At 35.7% G+C, this 14,096-nt stretch overlaps 1 protein-coding gene and 1 long non-coding RNA gene across 5 annotated transcripts in view; one reads left to right on the top strand and one right to left on the bottom strand.

Moving 5' to 3' along the window:
* LOC126866468 (CCR4-NOT transcription complex subunit 6-like) overlaps positions 1–14,096 on the bottom strand; it is a 516,829-nt gene that overhangs the window by 49,704 nt on the left and 453,029 nt on the right. The gene's annotated exons all lie outside the window — the stretch shown is intronic.
* Positions 147–14,096, top strand: part of LOC126866484 (uncharacterized) — a 36,954-nt gene continuing 23,004 nt past the window's right edge. Inside the window, exon 1 of the long non-coding RNA XR_007689890.1 lies at positions 147–12,824. This is a non-coding gene — a long non-coding RNA (uncharacterized LOC126866484). The remainder of the gene's footprint in view (positions 12,825–14,096) is intronic.

The following is a 14,096-nucleotide window of genomic DNA, read 5'->3' as shown; positions in this document are numbered from 1 at the left end:
TACCAGCGTTGAAGTACTTCGTGCACGTATACAACAAGGTTGCCAACAGATTCAACAAATATCTGCAATTTTTGAAACATTGCGAAATTCTCTGATGCGATCAGTGCGAGCTTTCATACAGATCGTGGGTGGCCATTTCGAGCATCTTTTACGAAGCCGAGCAGTTGCTGAAATTGGATTAGCGAATCAGAGAAAAAATGCTCGTAATTTTTAAACAAAGTCGAATAGAATATACGCGAGTATGAACCTTTCTCGTTGCTTTTGTGCCTCCTGTCCACTTCTATTACTTGCTTGCACATATATTACACACATCATCCACACATACTACGGTACACCTTTCAGGACAAAAGGTAAGCAGTCGCGGGTTGTTGAAACACGAAAATGGCTACAACTTTGAAACAAGGTCAGATGGAACGCATGAACTTTTTGGGTCTCTTGAAATGGGTCCTGCTAATTATCATACACACTGTGCACATGAAAAGTTTCCAGCAACGTTGAAATATTTTCGTGGCCCGATGTATATCCAGTTCATAAGACTTATTTCAAGTTGGATTAGTTGAAAGTTTAAAGAAAGTCGGAATTTAGCGAAAAAATCGTTCGACCCTCCTATCTCATAGAAGAACGGACTCGCGGAAACAAAAAAGAAGTCGGCGACTGTAAGAAGTTTATCAAGGCATCGTGAGTATATCTGTCGATGAAAGGCTTGCGGAACGAAGAAAGAAGGATGAAAAGACGAGAGCATGCTCTTACTTTAAAACTAATCCTAGTTGCCGACAGTTCCAGCGAAGAAAGATTCGTCGTTCTTCGTCTGACGTAAGGACGGCTGAAACTTTTCCGATTTAGCTACTAACCGCGACGGTAAGCCGACCGATTATTGTCTGACGGGCATTATTGCCGCTTGATTATGCCTGAAGAAAGGAAAGCGGCTGAAGGATCCTTTAAAAACATATTATCTCGATATTGTGACCCGCGAATGTTGGAAACTTTGTTTCGTGACTTTTTTCTCAGGGACCAACTACGATCGAGACTTGGATTCATTGCGATGTACACGGACTGTGGGAAAAATAATAGAACTCTTTGAAAATGACAAAGCAGAGGCATTTTTCTCGTGGAAAACGTTTGCTCCTTTAAGATGTATTTGTCCTGTGACGAAACAACGACGGCTAACTAATTGTTCAACCAAACAGTTCATCGGCGAATGCAGTTTAACAGCAGCCAGTCAATTTACAATTTTTCAGTGTGTTTTTTTCCTTCTTCTTGGTGGAAAATATGACGAGGATGATTTTTATTTTACTTAAAATTTCACGGATGCTGCTGGGACACACAAATCGCAATTACTTGTCAATATGCCGGTAGGTTTGAAAATTGTCACAAACTGCTACGATGTGAATCAAGAAACTCTCGAAATTAACAGTGAAAAGTATACCGTAAAAAGTATAATCGTAAAGACGAAAGTTTTTTTTTTATTTAATTCTTTACATTCACAATTTGTTCAGTTTGGATATTTGGTAGAATTTTTTAAAAGACGAAAGTTTTTTTTTTATTTAGTTGTTTACATTCACAATTTGTCCGATTTGGACATTTGGTAGAATTTTTTTAGAAGACGAAAGTGAACGCAAAGTTCTGTTACTTTGATAAACGAACGTGTAAAAATGCGAAATTGTATAGAGCCTAATAAATAACTCAAATAAGGTTGAATTACATTCGTATAATTTGGTTCATTAACAACGAGCAACATCTGCAGTCCCTGTAGAACTGTATCTTATACTCGTTTTAGCACACACAGGTTGCAGATATTTCGTCAGAAGGCGACGTAATGCTCAACGCGAGAAGCAAGTTAGGTGTTTGAAAGTTACCAAAGAAAGGTCTGAAGTGCAGTTTGCAAGTAGAGGGATTTAATGTTGCGAACATTCCGCGTTTACGTTTGCCGAAATTTAATTTATTCGGTAGAGCAGAGCCTCGATTATCCGACGTGAAAACTCGGATAATACGGAAAGGTCTATCAGTGTTCATTGTTGAAGTAAATATTTCAAGAAAAACTCTGCAACTTTATTTACGTATATCCGTGACCTGGAGACTGCTATTACGAAGAAATATTCTAAATAAGGAGCGGTGCATATTATTGTATACTTGAATATACATTATGTTTTAGGTTGCAAGGTCTAGGAACAAAGGAACTAATAAACAGATTTCTATTTATGTTCCCTGTACAACCCACAGACCTGACTGAAGAAATAAAATAGTCAAATTCGAAGATGGTGTTCCGCTGGGGGTAGCCATTGACATGTTATTTAGTAATTAACTTAGAAAATTTACCACATGTCCAGCTGGACAAATTGTAAAGTACAAATTAAACAGAAAACAAATTTTGTCCTAGAAAACACCCCACTAACTTCACTGAAGAATTAAAATAGTCAAACTCGAAGATGGTAACCCGCTGGGAGTAGCCATCCACAAGCAACTGAGTAAAGAAAATTTATCAAATGTCCAGCTGGACAAATTGTAAAGTACAAATTAAATAGAAAAGAAGACTTTGTTCTAGAAAACACCTCACTAACTTCACTGAAGAAATAAAATAGTCAAACTCGAAGATGGTATCCCGCTGGGGGTAGTCATTGACGTTATTTAGCAATTAACTTAGAAAATTTACCAGAAGTCCAGCTGGACAAATTGTAAAGTACAAATTAAATAACAAAAGAAGACTTTGTTCTAGAAAACACCCCACTAACTTCACTGAAGAATTAAAATAGTCAAACTCGAAGATGGTAACCCGCTGGGAGTAGCCATCCACATGTTATTTAGCAACTGAGTAAAGAAAATTTATCAAATGTCCAGCTGGACAAATTGTAAAGTACAAATTAAACAGAAAAAAAATTTTGTCCTAGAAAACACCCCACTAACTTCACTGAAAAAATAAAATAGTCAAACTCGAAGATGGTAACCCGCTGGGAGTAGCCATCCACAAGCAACTGAGTAAAGAAAATTTATCAAATGTCCAGTTGGACAAATTGTAAAGTACAAATTAAATAGAAAAGAAGACTTTGTTCTAGAAAACATCCCACTAACTTCACTGAAGAAATAAAATAGTCAAACTCGAAGATGGTATCCCGCTGGGGGTAGTCATTGACGTTATTTAGCAATTAACTTAGAAAATTTACCAGAAGTCCAGCTGGACAAATTGTAAAGTACAAATTAAATAACAAAAGAAGACTTTGTTCTAGAAAACACCCCACTAACTTCACTGAAGAATTAAAATAGTCAAACTCGAAGATGGTAACCCGCTGGGAGTAGCCATCCACATGTTATTTAGCAACTGAGTAAAGAAAATTTATCAAATGTCCAGCTGGACAAATTGTAAAGTACAAATTAAATAGAAAAGAAGACTTTGTTCTAGAAAACACCCCACTAACTTCACTGAAGAAATAAAATAGTCAAACTCGAAGATGGTATCTCGTTGGGAGTAGCCATCCACATGTTATTTAGCAACTGAGTAAAGAAAATTTATCAAATGTCCAGCTGGACAAATTGTAAAGTACAAATTAAACAGAAAACAAATTTTGTCCTAGAAAACACCGCACTAACTTCATTGAAGAAATAAAATAGTCAAATTTGAAGATGGTATTATGCTGGGGGTAGTCATTGACATGTTATTTAATAATTAACTTAGAAAATTTACCAAATGTCCAGATGGACAAATTGTAAAGTACAAATTAAATAGAGAAAAAGCTTTTGTTCTAGAAAACACTCCACAGATCCGACTGAAGAAATAAAATAGTCAAACTCGAAGATGGTATCCCGCTGGGGGTAGTCATTGACGTTATTTAGCAATTAACTTAGAAAATTTACCAGAAGTCCAATTGGACAAATTGTAAAGTACAAATTAAATAATAAAAAAAAACTTTTGTTCATTCTCTTCCGATCCGCTGCGAAAACCTTTAGAAGTCGAAATAAAACTTACTTAAACTCGAATTATTCGCCACCTGTCCAGGTACTTTATTTTATTTCTATAACTCGAGTTTAGACTCTGCAAGTCGAAGTTTATCGTTATGAGTCGAACTTCTATCGCTGCTTCTAGCTGCAACTCGAAGTATGACTATAGCTACACTATATGTGACAATATGCAAGAGAAGCCAATTGTTCGATATTATCTCGCTTCTTCCAACTGTTAGGATCGTTCCAAGCAACATAAGACAACGCAAACCATGTCCCTACCTCTTCGCCCTTCGACCATTCTATCTATTCATGGAAGCTAATCGTTTTTCGTCAGTCGAACGCATAATTGCCATTATCTGTCACGTCTTTAACTTTCGCATTTATGCACCTTGAATAGAACGAGTTCTAAGAGGAAGCTTAAAATAATTACACTCTCTGAGAACGTGGCTGTAATTACGCCTTCGTGCGAAGCTTCTGTACGGTGAATTTTCGTTTGTCGAAGCTCTTTTACCCGGAAATTTCGATAAGCCAAAATTCTTTTAGAATTCAAAGACTTTACACTCTTCCCTCGGGGTTCGAGTTGCCGAGTTTCGACTGCAGTTCGAGGTCGATCGATGACAGTCGTCGGAGTTCGATCGACGGTAGCGATAAGTAGAACATAGGGCGACTATCAACTCGCTTTCGCATAAATTGTAGACTTCAGCCTCGACCTGGAATTTTTTCGACTTTGAAGAGTTCGCTGGTGCGATAAATCGAAAATCTTGAAGGGCTGAAAGGGAGCACGTGTTGGTAGAAAGTGGGTCCGGAGCGAAGCATTTGCATCGAAGTATTGAGAAGCAGGCAGAGAGCGTGGTTGCCTTCACGCAGTGTCGTTATATTGTTCCAGGGACCCCTTGACATCGGCCCCAAGTGTTTCGTGTGGTACGAACCTTTCACAGTTTTGCGCACCCACAGACGCAAGCCGCTCGTACGTGTGAAAGTGTTCACGGACGCGCATCTTAGTCGGCCCATTTCACCAACAATACCCCTGAAAATCGTACGAGTGTTATGCTTCAAATCTGAACGAAGCACACACACCTCTTTATATGCCCTGTGCATTCCAGCTCCACTTTCCTATATTTGTATGCCAATCTTTGTTATATAGTGCACTATACGGCGTGTTCGCGGATTTACTAGCCAGCGTTTTTCCCATTCTTTCTTTTTTTTTTATTATTTAATTTGTAGTTTACAATTTGTCCAGCTGGATATTTCGCAAATTTTGTTAACTTAATTGCTAAATAACATGTGGATGGCTACCCCCAGCGGGTACCATCTTCGAGTAAATCTTTCCCGTTAGCGATAAGTCTTTTATTTTTTATTCATTCTACGATATTTACGAGGGAATGTTCAATTCCTGAAGGAGAGTTTTCACTTACTATATCACAATTTATCGCGTCTTGGTAACTTGAATTTGTTACAGAGCGATAAGTACGTGGAGAAAGATGAATGGATCGAAGTGAACTACATCTTCGCGATAATATTTTCTAACTCTTCGAAAGTGCAAAAATGCATATGCATTCGAGACAGTTACACTATTTTTTTTGCATTTTTAAATGGCAACCTCTTTTTCCATACATCGAATCCTCCCATCAAAAAAAAAAAAAAAAAAAAAAAAAAATATCAAGGTAACATGATCGAAAACTGATTAATACTGATTAGTTTAGAAAATATTTTAACATCAATTTTGTAGAATATCATATAAAAAACAAAGAGTGACGTATCTATCGAACATTTGCTGGAACAATAACGTAATTAAAAAGTCACGAATTTAGGGCAGACAAGTTTGAAAGTTCCGGACTGTTTGCAGTCTCGTAGCAAGACAAAAGCATTACAATGATAGCACAATTCTCTGACATTCTGAATTTTTGAAGTTTGCTTCTAATTTTTTCTACTAACTGTCTTTTCTCAATAAATTTACCAATAACTCAAGCAACTACAAATTTTGATTTACGTCATTGTCCCAGCAAACGAGCAACGTGGCAAATTCCACAAAATTAAACTTCAAGTATCCTATATTTTAAATTAATTATTTTTCCATCATGTTATCAAAACTGTCTTCTTCTGTATATTTCATAATTTTTGTTGGCTCTCTCCCGATCTATCTTTCACAGTACATGCACGTATTATACATACGTAGGTGTAATTATGTTTGTAAAAATAGAATAAGAGTTTAAAAACCGTATTGCACTGTGAATGCACCATTTAAGGCAATGTCAACTTTTTATTTGTACAACGTGTGCGATATATGTATGCATAGTTTCAGACAGGATGCAGCAGGAAAACTTGATGAAAACCATGTATCCACCGCTATTGTATTCATAAGCATCGAATTCTTTTGCGTCCTGCACGTCGCATAAACAATGTTTCAGTATTCGAATATTCTACATATACGTGACGCATTCCTGAACATCAAACGAACGTCTGTCTTTATAAAGCAGCAGGTTGCGCTTAACGAGCGACATTCCTTCGGTTAAAAATCAGAAAGGTACTTATACATTTCTTAATTTATAAACATGACACGTTTCATTTAAATATTTTATACGTGGATATAATTTTATGAAAAGGAATGCGCAAGAGGACATGTTACATGAGACAGAATTAGTTCTTAATATCTTAAATGTATCGTGATAATGACTCGTTTAATATCGACACATTTGCACCCTTCAAATTTACAAATTTCGTAGGAAGTTATGTAATTAATATAAAAAAATCGATATAATATTAATATTCGGTATATAATTGAACAGATAATGAAAAAATTCCCGGTGCAATTGAAACTGGTAAAGTAAATACAGTAAGTATGAATTAGCAAACTGTCAATTTTACATTATTCTTTAGTATTATGTGTATTGAGATTAAGAAAAGAAAGTTCTTGAGCATTCCATGAGTATTGAGAATTATTCCTTTCATCGATATAATTGACAATCCATATAGTAATTTCTTACGTAAGAACAGTTTTTATTTTTTTTTATTATTTAATTTGTACTTTACAATTTGTCCAGTTGGACATTTGGTAAATTTTTCTAACTTAATTGCTAAATAACATGTGGATGGCTACCCCCAGCGGGATACCATCTTCAAGTTTGACTATTTTATTTCTTCAGTCGGATCTGTGGAGTGTTTTCTAGAACAAAAGCTTTTTCTCTATTTAATTTGTACTTTACAATTTGTCCAGATGAACATTTGGTAAATTTTTCTAACTTAATTGCTAAATAACATGTGGATGGTTACCCCCAGCGGGATACCATCTTCGAGTTTGAGTATTTTATTTCTTTAGTGAGGTCAGTGGGGTGTTTTCTTTCTAGTCTTCTTTCCAAGGACGTTTGTGTGTTTGCTTGTCCATATGTATACACTACACTACGTAAGCATCTCTAGGGAAATTTTGGTCGATTTGTAGTAACAGTATATAACCAAGCTGCACCAACAGATGATAAATTAACAATTGGAAACAGTATTTACTATCTTTCTATGAAATCATCAGAATACAAATTTGCATTGCGTATTAAAGAACACAGCAATGATCGATGTTAGTATTTACTGTATATAATAGCGTATACGTTTGCTGTTTAACGTTAGGAGGCTGTTTGGCTGTTTAAAACGTTCTTCTCAATCTGTTCTACAAATTAAAAATTGGAGAATCTGAAGGTAAAGAGTTTGTCAAGTGACAAAATAGTTCTATGAGATATGGCAATTACAGACGCCTGTTTTACTATCAGACGATCATTCAGAGGCCGCAATGATCAACTCCATAAATCGAAAAGCAAAAGAAAAAAGAAGATAATGATGTTACCAACGCTATTTTTTAAATTTAGCTTGAAACTTCCTGTTACCTATGTTGTCTTGCTGTGATAAATAAACTCACGGAGGAGAGTCATCTGTTTTCCGAAAATTAAACATTAATGTGTGTACTTCTATAACGAAATTGAGAAATTGACAAGAATCTTTACCGCTTTATCTTCAGAGCCACAATTATAATATACCATTATTAAAATAATTCCAATTTTATCTCACTATAATTTCACAATCAAAATATGTCTTGTCAAAAATGAGCTAGTGTCCCAACTTTTTTCTGTGCTAGTGTATCATTCGAATTTTTCCAGATATTTGAATGTATCCGTTTAAACAGCACATACTGCATATCCTAATATCGCCGATTGATATAATTTTACCCATCTTCTTCTCTCTGCTGCTTTACCATTTTCTTTTCCTACTACTTTGCAATTATAGCTACTTCGATCACGGCAGCTATTACTAGCCGGCACACATTCAAACTCTTGGCGCGCACGTACGAGCAACGCCTCTTCAATGTGTGTATGATGAATCGTTTTGCCGGCCGGCGGTTCCCCGTGATTACATCGCGCAGATTATAAGCACCGTAGAAAATTGAGTTTATTCAAGTAGGAATATCGATCTTCTATCACGGGCAGGTGAACATTCTACGTGCAACCGCTCTCTAGCGACCACGCATGGTATTCAATCACGGTACATCTTGGCAAAACAGCTTTAAATACGGCTATTGCTCTTAACTTGTAAACCATAATTGACGCGCTGCGCTATACTCTTTTATGTTTGGTTGCAACGAAGGAGCCAAGCCTCGTAAAGGTATTTGCTGAATGAATATTAAACGTCTAGTACGTTCCACGGATCCTCACCGTATTTAATTTTGTTCCTTTTATACAGCGTGCAATAGTAAAGTAGATGTTAATTACCCATTGAAATCACCGATGTGGATTTTACCGACATTCTTTTTACCGACGACGATTTACTGACGCCAGACTCGATCGGCTACAACTTTGACCGACCACGGTATTAACAGATAACAACAATGACCGATAGTTTAGCTAATTGTTTAGTCGAATATAATAAGATTTAAATTGCTTGTTAAATGGCAACGATAACATACGAGTAATTTTGTAATTTCTTGGTGTAGAAAGAGCCGGTTGGGAAAACGTTGATTCGCTTGCTGGGTCTTGCTTGTTTATTACATACATCAGTTTCTTTATCGAGATCGGTCGATAACTCCAGATTTGCTTGTCTATTATGTTGCATTTCTGTGATCTTGTGATTTTACCGTGTGATCAATGCTCGTTAGGAACTTTTTGGCGAAAAATAATACAGTTCTGATTTCTCGATCACCAGATATGACATCATACGATTTCTTATTATTCTGAGGATGGAAAAAGCTACGAAAGAACAACTGCTTCAAAGCGCTGAAGACATAAAACTAAGAACGAACCAAGAGGCACACAATAAAGTGAATTGCCAAACTGTTTTGAGGATTGGGAAAGATATTGGCAGAAATGTATCATTGTTTATGGGTATTACTTTGAAGGGGACGAAATAAACATATTACGTTAAAAACTAACTCACTAAAGAAATAAAATAGTCAAACTTGAAGATGGTATCCCGCTGGGGGTAGCCATTCACATGTTATTTAGCAATTAAGTAAGAAAATTTATCAAATGTCCAGCTGGACAAATTGTAAAGTACAAATTAAACAGAAAAAAAATTTTGTCCTAGAAAACACCCCACTAACTTCACTGAAGAAATAAAATAGTCAAACTCGAAGATGGTATTCCACTGGGGGTAGCCATCCACATGTTATTTAGCAATGAAGTTAGAAAAACTTACCAAATGTCCAGCTGGACAAATTGTAAAGCACAAATTAAATAGAAAAAAAATTTTGTTCCATAAAACACCCCACTAACTTCACTGAAGAAATAAAATAGTCAAATTCGAAGATGGTATTCCACTGGGGGTAGCCATCCACATGTTATTTAGCAATTAAGTAAGAAAAATGTACCAAATGTCCAGCTGGACAAATTGTAAAGCACAAATTAAATAGAAAAAAAATTTTGTTCCATAAAACACCCCACTAACTTCACTGAAGAAATAAAATAGTCAAACTCGAAGATGGTATTCCACTGGGGGTAGCCATCCACATGTTATTTAGGAATTAAGTTAGAAAAACTTATCAAATGTTCAGCTGGACAAATTGTAAAGTACAAATTAAATAGAAAAAAAATTTTGTTCCATAAAACACCCCACTAACTTCACTGAAGAAATAAAATAGTCAAACTCGAAGATGGTATTCCACTGGGGGTAGCCATCCACATGTTATTTAGCAATGAAGTTAGAAAAACTTACCAAATGTCCAGCTGGACAAATGGTAAAGTACAAATTAAATAATAAAAAAAAAAGAAAAAAACGTAGAATGCCCGTATTGTCGATCGTATTACAAGTGTTGCGACATTCCTGTACAATTTACCTGAATTTAGATGACTGGAACTTGCAGTTTCTAAACTGTAACCGCTATTCAATTGATAATTTTCATGGCTATATTTCAGACTCGCAAACGGGCGATACGAAATTACAAAATTACGATGATTTATGTGGAGGCAGGTATACTACGCACGGCTGGCGACGTTTTAATCATGAGAACGAATCACGTGCACGTGAGAAAACGTTTTCATTACATACACGAACACTGGCTACCGGCCTTACGATTCAGCACACGCTATCGTAATCGAGCGGCTGCAAAAATATATCAGCGAAAATGTAAATGACTGCGTCGGCAGTACCGTGTCGCACGATCATTTAATGTTACTGGTCAGTTAATGAAACAAGGAGAAACTTGCAGTCCAGGTTGTTCGTGTAAGATGAATTTACCTTTGATCGAGCAACGATTCAAATCATTTCTCATTCTTTTATTATGTTCGCTGAAATTTCTTTCAGCTTTATGATTCTTCCTTTTCTTTTTTAACGTACGTTTAACGTCGCATCGACTGTAGGCTCATTAGCGACGACGCTAAGCTTAGACTGATTAGTAGATTGCAGACTTTTATGCAAATTTATACTGTTGGTGATACAGTTAAAAGAGTAGAAGATCGATAGAAAAGTATTAAAGGAAGCGCTAAGATCGTTGAACGAACCAAGAGGCACACAATAAAGCGAATTGCCAAACTGTTTTGAGGATTCGAAAAGACATTGGAAAAAGTGTATATCATTGTTTATACTTTGGATATTTTACATGCTTTTTTATATCATCCGTGTTTTGTGCAATTTTGCACTTTCAAGAAGAACAAAAAGAATATTAGAAATGCATAAAAAGCTACATCGTTTTGATTTTTGCTATTTTTAGTTCATATTTATTTCTTTGAAGAAATTTAACGCGTTTGATGCGTAGATTTGCGACTCTAAGGCTGCGTCAGGTTCCATTTCGTGTCTCTGACTTCGTGTTTCTGTTATCCACGTATTATCTGCCAGCCATATCATCTGCTCAGTAACTCCAACATTGAAATACTTCAACGCTTCCAATCGAAAACGCTAAGATCCCTAATTGATGCACCTTGGTATGTTACCAACGAAACAATACACCGCGACCTCAAGATAACCACAGCCAAAGAGGAAATAGCAAAATATAGCGACAGATATAGCAAAAGAGTCAATAAACACCGAACTCCCTAATCACTGGATTACTTGATACGACGGACCAGATCCGCAGGCTGAAGAGACACTACCCGCTAGACCTAAACGATAGATTCAACTAGTTATTTAAATCAAGTAACATTTACTTATTTACAATACTTACTTACAAATTATACTTATCTATAATAAGTATTAACTTATTATAAATAATTAGCCATGTTACTGCGCCACGCCAGAAAAATTACTGAAAATTCTCAACGCGAGAATTGATTGTAATTTTAATAAATATTAAAAAAAAAAAAAATCATCTGCTCCTTTTTGTCGCCTGATTTAACTGCACCGGACTTTTCCTTACGGGATTTTCTTAAACGTAAAGCGTATGACGATAAACCAATCGCAATTGAGTAGTTAGAAGATGATATTCGAGAAACTTAGCGAAGAAAAGAAGAAGATAGTAAAGGTAGCTTCCGAAATGTATGAAAAAGTAATGAAAAGTGACTTTCTTGAGGTTGAGACTTTGTACATAATTTCCAAATATGAATAGATGACTCGTATTAAGAAGGCGTTTCTTCTTTATTGTATAGAATGCTTAGGTAATATTGTCAGAGAAAAAGTACGCAAGTATAATATTTTGCAAAATTGAAATATACAGGGTGGTTGGTAACTGGTGATACAAGCGGAAAGGGGGAGATTCTACGCGAAAAAAGAAGTCGAAAATATAGAATAAAAATTTTTCGTTCGAGGCTTTGTTTTCGAGAAAATTGACTTTGAATTTTCGGTCGGTACGCGTGCACTTTATCGCGTCTCGTTATAACGGATCTCACTGTAGATCGTTGTCTCGATGGAAAAATTTAAAAAAAGAAAAAAAGAACTTTTATTCTGTATATCATAGCATATTTCAATCTGTTGTAACTTGCAGAGAAAAATATATCAAATTTGCGTGGCAGTCAACGCGTTAAATAACAAAGTGATTTATGTGCCACTTTGTATTTTACATTATAAGAACGAATTAACAGATTCATAATAAAACAGCAAGAGAATAAAAACAGTGGCAAGCATTCCATTCGATATAATTGATCACTGCTTATTCTCATAATTTCCTTCCAATGTCCTTCACGAATGAATTATATTACACTTTAACGCGTATCTTACCGTGTCAAAAAAATTCATACTAATTTCTACTGTACCATTTTATATGTCTGTCGCTTAGCGCAAGAAATGCCAGCGTCGTATTTTTACCAAAATGAATTAAACTCAGTCTCGAGTCTGTAAAAAATTGTATAGTCCCCAACGACAGTCTTATAATTAATAATAAATAATAGTAGTTTTATAAATAATAATGTGAAAGGACAGATTCCAATTCTACCCAAAAACGACTGACGTGACATTTGTACATATCAAAGAGAAATTTTTCATAAAACAAAGTTTCCAGGAAAAATACCAGAATAGTCAACATAAATATAAAACGCGAATAGCATAAGCTTCGATTCTCTCTTTCTGTATGAGAAAATAAATTCGAAGCAGTAGAAACCTCGGTGTCAAAAATTGTTGGAACATGCATTTTCTAACATATTAGGTTCTCCGAAAAGTTTCTTTCGTATTATGAGGAACTAATAGACGCACAACGTTTTTTGTTTTATATTATTTTATCGAATTACGTACGATCCATTTTCTTCTGTTGGGATAAACACCGCGACGTTTCACAGACTTGGTTTCACGTTTGTACGAAGGTGCACTGTTGTAAAAAACACGTTTGCGAAAGAAAGACACTTTCCGGACAACCTAATATCTTCAACTGTTGATATCTCAACTTTATAAATACTCGTTTTTTCTCTGCTTCATTGGTATTTTTTTCCAGCAAACCACAGATTTAAGGGCTGCGCACCTACTATGCATATGTTTATGGTCGACTGCACATACGTAATACATTGAAAGATTAGAACTTGTAATTATTTTTCCTTTTAATTATCTACCTAATACTTTATGTAGGCCAGTAAAAATATTTCTCACGGAAATATTCTTTTATCGTGTTGTTATATTGTCGTGCTTTTATTTTCAGCTATGCGACGAAACGAAAGGGAGAATAAAGGAAGAAGAAAGGGAGTTGGCCGGCTATGCGGTTTCAGCTGCGCCTTTATAAATTGCGTACGTGTTAAACATACTGCGTGCCACATGGTCATTAAGCATTATCTTGCTGATAATTGCGCGTGAGAAACGAGTTGCCTCTGTAAAGGATCATTCTCTTGATCGCACATAAATCGTTCTTCAGACCTGGCACGACCGCTATATACCAGCAGAACCGCGCACACGTTGCTCTCGCGTTTGCTCGGGCTTGCCACGAGCTATTTAGAAAAACATTTTAATCGTCCTCCTGTACATTTAATCAAGATCGTATCATATTTTTATTGTTTGCAATTCGATGCAGTTTTAAGTTGTTTTACCACGAGCAGAAATTTATTTCAATTCTCTTAACGACACGTTTTACATATTACGATTATAGTACGTGTATTTGTCCCCTTTAGAGATTATCATTTTTCTTTGTCGTACCACGGCATGAAAAACTGGCATTTACAATTTTTATTAAACATTTTATCATGTTCGAAGAAATATAGATAAAACACATTAAGAAAGTGCAATGTATTTTTTTTTACAAATATTTCTATGGAAGCTTTTCAGATTAGGGTGAGATCGTCATA

Source organism: Bombus huntii, chromosome 6, assembly GCF_024542735.1.
Source record: "Bombus huntii isolate Logan2020A chromosome 6, iyBomHunt1.1, whole genome shotgun sequence".
Classification (NCBI taxonomy): Eukaryota; Metazoa; Arthropoda; class Insecta; order Hymenoptera; family Apidae; genus Bombus; species Bombus huntii.
This window is presented reverse-complemented; position numbering and strand designations above follow the sequence as displayed.